We start from the raw sequence: 10,807 nt of genomic DNA on the forward strand, positions 1-10,807 counted from the left end.
AAAGTAAAGAAGCAACAATGCTGGAGGCCCACGGTGATCAGAAGGATGCTGGTATTTTGCAGAGATGAAATAGCGCAAGAGAGAAAGCAAATGAAAAAAAGAAAAGAGAATGAATGTGTGCACTAGTGAAAGGGAATGGAAAAAAGGCATAGAAGAGAGCACCCCCTGCTGGTGGAAGGAAAGAAAAAGCAAAATCCTACAGCACCTAGTATTCCCAGGTGGTCTCCCATCCAAGTACTAAACAGGCCCAACCCTGCTTAGATTCCAAGATTAGTCAAGATCGGGCGTGTACAGAGTGGTTTGGCCGTAGGCACAGACAAGCCTCTCACTTGCTGCTTTTCTACTTTGAAGGCACAGACAAGCCTCTCACTTGCTGCTTTTCTACTTTGAAGGCTGGCTGCCGGATGCCCTTTCCAGTGTTCAGCAAGACCAGGTCCTTTTGTGCTTTCCCTTCTCTTCAATTTTTTTGCTGGCTTCCTTAAAAGGTCTTGTAGACAGAAGGCCCCACTCAGAGCCGCTGAGCTCACTGATCGGCTGCAGCGCTGTCGACGGAACGTCAGCTTCACGGCCAATGCCACAGGCTGGGAGCAGAGGCGAGACTCACCGGTAGACCCGGGTAGGGTGAGTAGAGCGCGGTTAGTTGCTTTCTAATAGCCTGCAGCCGGGGATTAACTTTTAATGAAAGGGAACAATCCCTTTGACTGTCTGCAGCGCACCACACCTAGGAAGCGCACTCTCACACACAAGCCAGCATGCACACGTGCTCGCAAGTGACAACACCCCCTATCTGCCCCTACAACCTCTCCGTCACCATGCGTCAGACTCTCCTGCCTGTTTTATGATTTCAGGGCCCTAGCAGGAATCACCCCCCCCTCCCCAATTCCTTACTTGCCTTCATAGAATCATAGAATCATAGAATGGTAGAGTTTGAAGGGACCTCCTGGGTCATCTGGTCCAACCCCCTGCTCAAAGCAGGATTCACTAAATCATCTCAGACAGATGTCTGTCCAGCCTCTGTTTGAAAACGTCCATTGAAGGGGAACTCACCACCTCTCGTGGCAGACTGTACCACTCATTAATCACCCTAACTGTCAAAAAGTTTTTTCTAATATCTCATCTGTGTCTCCTCCCATTTAGTTTCATCCCATTGCTTCTAGTCTTTCCTTGTGCAAATGAGAATAAAGATCATCCTTCTACAATGTGACAGCCCTTGACATATTTGTAGACAGCTATTAAGTCTCCTCTCAGTCTTCTTTTTTGCAAGCTAAACATTCCCAAATCCTGCAACCGGTCCTCATAGGACATGGTTTGCAGACCAGTCACCATTCTGGTCGCTCTTCTCTGAACTTGCTCCAGTTTGTCTATGTCTTTTTTAAAATGTGGTGCCCAAAACTGTACACAGTGTTCCAGATGAGGTCTGACCAAAGAGGAGTAAAGACCGATAATGACTTCACGTGATCTAGACTGTATGCTTCTGTTAATACATCCCAGAATTGTATTTGCCTTTTTTGCTGCTGCATCACACTGTTGACTCATGTTCAGTCTATGATCTATTAGTATACCTAAGTCTTTTTCACATGTACTGTTGCTTAGCTCTATTCCTCCCATTCTGTATATGCTTTTTTCATTTTTATTGCCCAGATGTAGTACTTTGCATTTTTCCCTGTTAAAAACCATTCTGTTGGTTGCTGCCCACTGCTCCAGTTTATTTAGGTCTTTTTGAATCCTCTCTCTCTCTTCTCTAGTATTAGCTATCCCTCCTAGCTTTGTGTCATCAGCAAATTTAATCAGTTTACCCTCAATTCCTTCATCTAAATCATTGATAAAGATGTTGAACAATACAGGTCCCAGGACGGAGCCCTGTGGTACCCCACTTGAGACATTCATCCAGCTGGATGTGAAGCCATTTACAACCACCCTTTGAGTCCGATCACTAAGCCAGTTATGAATCCACCTAACAGTTGCCTGGTCCATTGCATACTTGGTCGTTTTTTCAATAAGGATGGTGTGAGATACTTTGTCAAATGCTTTGCTGAAGTCAAGATATACTATATCTACAGCATTTCCCTGATCCACCCAGTCAGTGATTCTGTCATAGAAGGAAATTAAGTTAGTCTGACATGACTTGTTAGTTACAAACCCATGCTGACTCTGGTTAATCACTTCATTCTTATCCATGTACTTACATACATGTTGTTTAATAATTTGTTCAAAGATCTTTCCTGGTATAGAAGTCAGACTCACCGGCCTATAGTTCCCTGGGTCCACCTTCTTCCCCTTTTTGAAGATAGAACAACATTTGCTCTTCTCCAGTCTTCTGGGACTTCTCCTGTTCTCCAAGAATTTTCAAAGATTATGGAGAGTGGTTCTAAAATTTCTTCTACGATCTCCTTCAGTACTCTGGGGTGTAATTCATCTGGACCTGGAGACTTGAACTCATTTATGTTAGCTAAATATTCCCTCACAATCTTTCTGTTTACAGATAACTTGGAATCCTCTATTCCTTTAAAAGGACAGTGGAGATCAGTTGATGTTACATTTTCTTTCTGAGAGAAAACAGATGCAAAATAGGAATTAAAAAGTTCGGCCTTCTCAACATCCTCTCTTACCATTTCTCCATTTTCATCCTGTAAAAATCCTATAGCATCTTTGACTTTTCTTTTACTTTTGACATACCCCCAAAATCCTTTTTTATTGCTTTTGACATCTCTTGCAAGCCTTAATTCACTGTCAGCTTTAGCTAACCTGATACGTGCCCTGCAGGATCTGCAGACTGCATTATAATCTTCTTTAGATATGCCTCCCTCTTTCCATTTAATAAACATTTCTTTCTTTCTTTTTAGCATGTGTTTAAATTCTGTGTTCATCCATCCTGGTTTCCTTAAATGCTTCCCATTCGTCCTACTTTTCGGGATTGTTAACGATTGTGCTTTGAGAATCTCATTTTTAAAAATTTCCCATCCTTCCTGGACATTTTTGTCCTTAAGGACATCCAGCCATTGGATCCCTCCTATTCTCTTTCTGAGTCTCTTAAAATCTGCCTTTCTAAAATCTAACCTTGAAGTTTGAGTCTTCACATGTCTTCCTCCTCTAGTTATCCAAAATTCTATAATAGCATGATCGCTGCCTCCTAGGGTCCCAGCCACCTTTACCTCCTCAACCATTTCCTCCCTGTTTATAAGGATTAGATCCAAAGTAGCAGATCCCCTTGTTTCTCCCCTACCTTTTGGAAGATAAAGTCAGCAAGAGAGGATAAGAATTTGCTTGACCTGTTAGTTTTACTTGAGAGAGATTCCCAACAAATGTCTGGATAGTTGAAATCTCCCATGACCACTACGTCATATTTTTTGGAGAACTTGGTCATTTGATACATAAAGAGTTCATCCATATCTTCAGCTTGCCCAGGTGGCCTGTAGTAAATGATTACAATGGTGTCCTTTCCGTTGTTCTCTCCTTGTATTCTTACCCAAACAGTTTCCACAGAACTCCCAGTCTCTGAAGCTTCAATCTCTGTGCAGATATACGCTTTTCTAACATACAATGCAACACCTCCTCCTCGATTATCAAGTCTGTTTCTTTTAAATAAGTTGTATCCTTTTAGCCTTTTATTCCAATCATGTGTATCGTCCCACCAAGTTTCAGTGATTCCAATGACGTCATATTCCTTTTCCTGCGTTAGTAGTTCCAATTCTCCTTGTTTGTTGCCCATGCTTTGTGCATTTGTATAAAAACATTTTAGTTTGTGATTGGTTTCTCTTCCTCCCATATTTTTATTATTTAAATTGTTTTGTCTTTGTTCTTCCTTTCCACTTCCAGTAGCAGAGATCTCAATAGTATTTGTCAGCTGTATGGCTTTTTCTGGCCTTTTGCTTCCCTTCCCACATTGTTCTAGTTTAAAGCTCTTCTGATGAGTGTAGCAAGGCGACTTCCAAATACATGTTTTCCAGTCTTCGTAAGGTGCACCCCATCTCTAGCAAGTAGTCCATCGTATAGGTAATTCATTCCGTGATCCAGAAATCCAAATCCTTGTTGACGGCACCATCGACGTAGCCAGTTGTTCACCTGTAGAATCTTATTCCACCTCATTGTTCCATGGCCATCCACTGGGAGGATGGATGAGAAGACCACCTGCGCTCCCAATTCTTTCACTTTCTTGCCTAAGTCTTCAAAGTCACTGCAGATGGTTTCCAGGTCCTATCTTGCGGTGTCATTTGTCCCCACATGTATTAGCAGGAATGGGTAGTGATCTGTAGGTCTGAAGAGTCTTGATATCCTGTCAGACACATCTTTAATTTTTGCTCCTGGAAGACAGCACATTTCTCTTGAGGTTATGTCTGGTCTGCAGATAGCGGCCTCTTTTCCTCTTAACAGGGAATCCCCCATGACCACCACTCTCTGTTTTTTCTTCACAACATTCTTCTTTTTCCATCCAGGAGGATTCTGAGGGCTTACAAGGTTACTCATTGCTGGCAAAGTCTTATTTTGCTGTATTTCTTCATGGTTCTCCTGCGTGAGAGCCTGGTACTGGTTCCTGAGCAGTATGGGTGCTGACTGCCTCTCGATCCTCCTGCTTCTGTGGGTCACATGCTTCCATTCCTCTGTTTCGTCAGGTGCAGTTCAAATTTCTTCTCTTTCTGAATCATGAAGAGATAATTCTGCTCTGTCTAAGAACTCTTCACCTTCCTTAATGATTTTCAAGGTAGTTAACCTCTCTTCTAGATTTTGCAACTTTTCCTCCAACAGGGACACAAGCTTGCATTTCTGGCATGTGAAGTTTGGCTTTTCCACTGGCAAGTCTGTGAACATGTAGCAGGATGTCCTCTTTTCAGCTCCAACAGCCAAAATCCAGTGTTCTTTGAGCTCGCGGAGACTCTTCACTTACCCCAAAATGAAGTGGGAATATGCAAATTATCTCCTCAGGACTCCTCCCCTGGTTTACCGATGTCCTCTTTTCAGCTCCAACAGCCAAAATCCAGTGTTCTTTGAGCTCACGGAGACTCTTCACTTACCCCAAAATGCAGTGGGAATATGCAAATTATCTCCTCAGGACTCCTCCCCTGGTTTACCGATGTCCTCTTTTCAGCTCCAACAGCCAAAATCCAGTATATAAATATAAAGATATTCAATTGATATGGCAATGCACATTAATAAATTGGGATACAACAATTTTGGGTTAAATATATATATATATATATATATAAAACTTCATATGTGGAATGTTTGAGTTGAACAGATCTGTGAATGTCAGAGTGAAGGTGACAGATGAGTAAATCAGCAGCTGCTAAGTGTGATTGATGTGACAGAGGCCTCGTATGTTTGTATGTTTGAAAAAAAAAAAATGTTTCTTTATGTGAAGGTACAAAAATATATTTAATTCTGAGGAAATTATAATACATAATTAGGTATTACTGTATCTACATATATATATTTCTATATTTCTTTAATAATTATTATTTCTTGATTTAACTAATAGTGGATAAGGGCAACCACACATCAAAATGGTTTACAAAGCAAATTTATATTTAGAATAATTTTCCACATGACAATATTCTTGAATAACTATAATATTATTTTTAATGGTTACCTAAATAGGTACACACCTCTCTTTAGTCAAATCTATGCTACTCATCGATATGAAATTTATGCACAATATTTCTAGAAGAATAATTATTTTTAATTTGGTTCTGATATATACATAAATTTTATAAAATAATATTTCTGGTATTAAGGGGGAAAATGTGTTTTTGATCCTGATTACATAATCACTTTTGATCAATACTTATTTTCCACACATTTTAATAAAGAAGAAATAATAATAAGGTACTATGGTATAATTAAGAAGGGTATTACATGCAAAGTTGCATAATTTAATATTTTTTGGTGGTACAAGGTTATGACAAATATGAAATCATCCAGATAATGGAGATATAAGGGTATTTTTTATGGAGAATATAATTACTCTGCATTTGTCATTAAAATTTAAAGGCCTTATTTTTATTTTTATTCTTATTTTTACTCTTAATTTTATTTTTCATTTTTTAAATTTTATTCTTACTTTATACTTCTTATTTTTCTATTTTTTCATTTTTTAATTCTCATTTGATTTTATTTCAGTTCAATATCTCAATTGAGAAAACACATTAATATTTAATAAAGTAATGTCTAATACAAGAGTATTGCTTCATTAAATATATATTGCTAAGGAAAAAAATGTTTACATTTTCTGAGTAAACACAACAATTCATTCATTCATTTATTCATTCATTAATTCATTCATACATTCATATATTTATTCATTTTGGTTCAGGAGTATACATTCTTTGATATTATTGGTTTAATAAAGATATAAAAACTTGTTTTTTCAAAATACACTGACACCTATGGGTTGGAAAAGGTAATTACACCTATGACATAAAAATGTTCTATCATATGGAGAACTTGATTGATAATGAATTATTATCTATTATTGTTTATTATTCCAAACATAATTTATTTTAATATTTTGATAATAATTAGATGGATATTACTGATTGCTATGGTACGCTGTGATATTATAGGTTAGGAAAAACTGCCAGATTTGGTATCAGATTAGGGAATGAAGACTTCAATCAAGACATCGCAATTATGAATTCTATCTTAATAAAGACTTTTAATTTTTATAAATCAAAGAGATTCTCAAAAGTTAAAAGAAGAAGCAACTGATATCCGGACGTCTCAGAAGGTAACAGGTGTGAATGCTGAGTGTTATAATAGACTGTGTCCATTACATACAATACAATTCACACCACTGATCACCAGGACGGCAGAGGACGATGATCCTATATGTACTGTGTTGTGTTTAAGTTTCATCACGTTCCAGTGGTTTCTTATCACCTGCAACGCTTCAATGAAAGCTGGTGAACAGGTAATACCTGGCATATGTGTCCTGTATATAAAGGACTGAGTACTGGTTATGGTGCTATATAAAGCAGGAAAGTGTCAAGTTAACCCTTGCTTTACTGACCAAAGACGTCACATCTGTTCCAAAAGTGACACGAGACCAGTGCGGACACACGGAAGATTCCAAAGACGATCCAACGTAAGTCCAGGTGACACTGCACAGATATTAAAGCTACATTTCATCCATGGACTTTGTTTTCTTATCAACTGACACACATGATCTTTCTAATAAAGAGTACAGTTTATGGACTGAACAATAATGAACACAATTATGGACTGTACAATATCTACATGCTGTAATTTATTTCAAAGGAGTTTTCATCTAAAGACTGTGTTATAAAAGAAACAAGAAGAAGACGAGACGACGACCCGATGACATCAGATGATGACGATTGAACCCGCGATTGCTTCAATTTAGATATAGGGAAGTATAATTATACATATTAAATGAATATTAGTCACGGCTTCCATAACATGAATTCACATCATTATATAACAATAATCCGATATTGATACTATTATTACTATTATTATTATTATGGAAATTTAATGATATTGCCAAGGAAGAAGGAAAGAAAAAATGATTGATGAATGTATCTTCTTTTGAGAAATTTCAGTTAAAGTCCTTTTATTCTCAAAAAAGGGGGAAATGTTAAATGGTTAATTATGGAAATTCATTTGGAATGTTAATCGATAATCATTTTTCTGAGTTCTATGCCTCAGCCATTGTGTCTAGTTGACATGCGCTATTTGTGTGTGTATTTTTGGTTCACTACCATATGTAGAACAGGTGTCCATACGACTGGCTATAAAAGCCCATGGTACAGAAAGGGGGGGCTCTCTTGCTCTGCCCACCGCACAAGACACAGAATCTTCATGCTGAGAAGCAGATGACATGTAGGCCTGGACAAATGCTGGACAAAGACATGATTTACCAGCCAGGATCCATGGAAAGATGGGTGAATCTCAACAATTAAGCTAATTATGGACAAATGGACAATTACTTTATAACTAATTATTGTATGTACCTGCTGCAATCTGATTCTTTTTAATGGACAATCCAAGAATAAATAGATACATTTTTTTATAAGAATATCGTGATATTGATACTTTGAGAAGTCCTCAGTAGAAAAAAATAATAAAGGTAGAGGATTATTTTACAGTCTCCCATCCAAGTACTAACCAGGCCCAACCCTGCTTAGCTTCCTAGATCAGATGAGATCTAGGAAGCTGCTTTTCTACTTTGATGTCTGGCTGCCGGCTGTCCTTTCCAGTGCTCAGCAAGACCAGGTCCTTTTGTGCTTTCCCTTCTCTTCAATTTTTTTGCTGGCTTCCTTAAAAGGTCTTGTAGACACAACGCCCCACTCAGAGCCGCTGAGCTCACTGATCGGCTGCAGCGCTGTCGACGGAACGTCAGCTTCACGGCCAATGCCACAGGCCGGGAGCAGAGGCGAGACTCACAGGTAGACCCGGGTAGGGTGAGTAGAGCGCGGTTAGTTGCTTTCTAATAGGCTGCAGCCGGGGATTAGCTTTTAATGAAAGGGAACAATCCCTTTGACTGTCTGCAGCGCGCCACACTTAGGAAGCGCACTCTCACACACAAGCCAGCATGCACACGTGCTCGCACGTGACAACACCCCCTATCTGCCCCTACAACCTCTCCGTCACCATGCGTCAGACTCTCCTGCCTGTTTTATGATTTCAGGGCCCTAGCAGGAATCACCCCCCCCCCCCTCCCCAATTCCTTCGGCACCTTCCTTGCCTTCCTTGCACTGAGGTTAGCTCTTTGTCAGCCGTCTGGCTTGGTTACACAAGCTTCTTTGCAGAGAAACATGTTACTTCTGCTGGCCCTCGCTAGGCGACCGGCATCCAAAACCTTCCCTGGGCACCTGCTGAAAGCCTGGCCCCTTCACGGCCCCGGATGCTTTTAACGCCATCATTTCCACACGGCGAGCTGCGGAGTCAATAAGCACTCCTAGCCGTGGCAAGGAGCTCGGTGTCAGGCCTGCGTGAAGGCGGCGGGGTAGCATACTTAGCTGCCAACTGGCTCAGAGGCCTTGGGGCTTCCATCATCTAAGTTACTTTGGGTCAGTGTCCGGCAAGGCGCCGTTCCATGCTAGCCGAGCTGGACAGTAGGTAAAAACGTTATCAAAATGGTCTACAGCACCCGGTATTCCCAGGAGGTCTCCCATCCAAGTACTGTCCGAGCCCAGCCCTGCTTTGCTTCCGAGATCAGATGAAATCGGGCGTATCCAAGGTGGTATGGCCAGTAGAAGCTGCTCGATCCATTGCCCGGCCAGCCTTTCTCAGGATCGCTTGGTGGCGAGCAATCTGGCCGTGACGGGGCGGGCTCCGAAGGGTCCATGCAAAGTCTGTGCCGTCCCTACAGGTGTGGTTTGTTTAGCAGTGATTCACCGGCCGCATCAGGTGTCTTCAAAAATGTCTCGGCGCAGGGTCTCCTGCAGGCTAAACCATTCATCACGGTAATGTGACAGAAAGAGCAAGCTGGACCCGTAACTTGGGGGTGGAGCGAGACGTCCAGGGGTGAATGAAGGAAGAGGGTGAGATGGTTGCCAGTGACTTTGAGCTGCTCTTCAGAGGGGAGGGTCGTGTTGCCTGCAAAGATCTTCTGCTTGGGGTTACCGGTGGTTGCCTCCAGCCACGCGGGAGACGCTGGTCCTGGTGAAAAGGAGCCTAGTATTAAAAGTAAAGAAGCAACAATGCTGGAGGCCCACGGTGATCAGAAGGATGCTGGTATTTTGCAGAGATGAAATAGCGCAAGAGAGAAAGCAAATGAAAAAAAGAAAAGAGAATGAATGTGTGCACTTGTGAAAGGGAATGGAAAAAAGGCATAGAAGAGAGTGCCCCCTGCTGGTGGAAGGAAGGAAAAAGCAAAAGCCTACAGCACCTGGCATTCCCAGGCGGTCTCTGTAAAATGGTTAATTATGGAAATTCATTTGGAATGTTAATCGATAATCATTTTTCTGAGTTCTATGCCTCAGCCATCGTGTCTAGTTGACATGCGCTATTTGTGTGTGTATTTTTGGTTCACTACCATATGTAGAACAGGTGTCCATACGACTGGCTATAAAAGCCCATGGTACAGAAAGGGGGGGCTCTCTTGCTCTGCCCACCCCACAAGACACAGAATCTTCATGCTGAGAAGCAGATGACATGTAGGCCTGGACACATGCTGGACAAAGACATGATTTACCAGCCAGGATCCAAGGAAAGATGGGTGAATCTCAACAATTAAGCTAATTATGGACAAATGGACAATTACTTTATAACTAATTATTGTATGTACCTGCTGCAATCTGATTCTTTTTAATGGACAATCCAAGAATAAATAGATACATTTTTTTATAAGAATATCGTGATATTGATACTTTGAGAAGTCCTCAGTAGAAAAAAATAATACAGGAAGAGTATTATTTTACAATGGTGAGCCAGCCAGTCCTGTTTTTTTGTTTTTTAAATTAAGTAAGTGAATTTCTTCCGTGAACAAGGGGGGAGTCCTGACGAGCTGAACAACTGTTGTTCACGTGTCAGTAAATTCACTAGTTTGTCACGAGAAGCAGAAAGGACCTACAGACTGAGGAAAGACAGGAAGCAGAGGTACTAACAAGGAACAGAGTCACACAGGAAAAAAATCAGACGAACTGAAGACAGGACGTGCTGATAAAGAGTAGCCAAGGAATCTTAAGGTAAGCAAAATATGGATATAATTTCTTCTTTTGCTAAACAAAGTAATATTAATTTCAAAGTTAATGTAGGAGATGACATAGAAGTTTTGTGGCTCAGTTTATACAAAGAATGTGAATTGCAGAATTTACAGTTAACTTCTAAATTGGTAAATAGAGACAAA

The 10,807-nt window shown here is 40.6% G+C and overlaps 1 non-coding gene and 1 pseudogene across 1 annotated transcript; both read right to left on the reverse strand.

Moving 5' to 3' along the window:
- Positions 1-193: 193 nt before the first annotated feature.
- Positions 194-312, reverse strand: LOC141269729 (5S ribosomal RNA; annotated as a pseudogene).
- An 8,782-nt stretch (positions 313-9,094) lies between these two features.
- Positions 9,095-9,214, reverse strand: LOC141267274 (5S ribosomal RNA). Its single transcript, XR_012321282.1, has one exon. It is a non-coding gene; the product is annotated as a 5S ribosomal RNA (ribosomal RNA).
- Positions 9,215-10,807: the final 1,593 nt, after the last annotated feature.

The sequence above is a fragment of the Phyllobates terribilis genome, unplaced genomic scaffold (genome assembly GCF_046119375.1).
Source record: "Phyllobates terribilis strain yellow unplaced genomic scaffold, ASM4611937v1 Scaffold_4__5_contigs__length_816908805, whole genome shotgun sequence".
Classification (NCBI taxonomy): Eukaryota; Metazoa; Chordata; class Amphibia; order Anura; family Dendrobatidae; genus Phyllobates; species Phyllobates terribilis.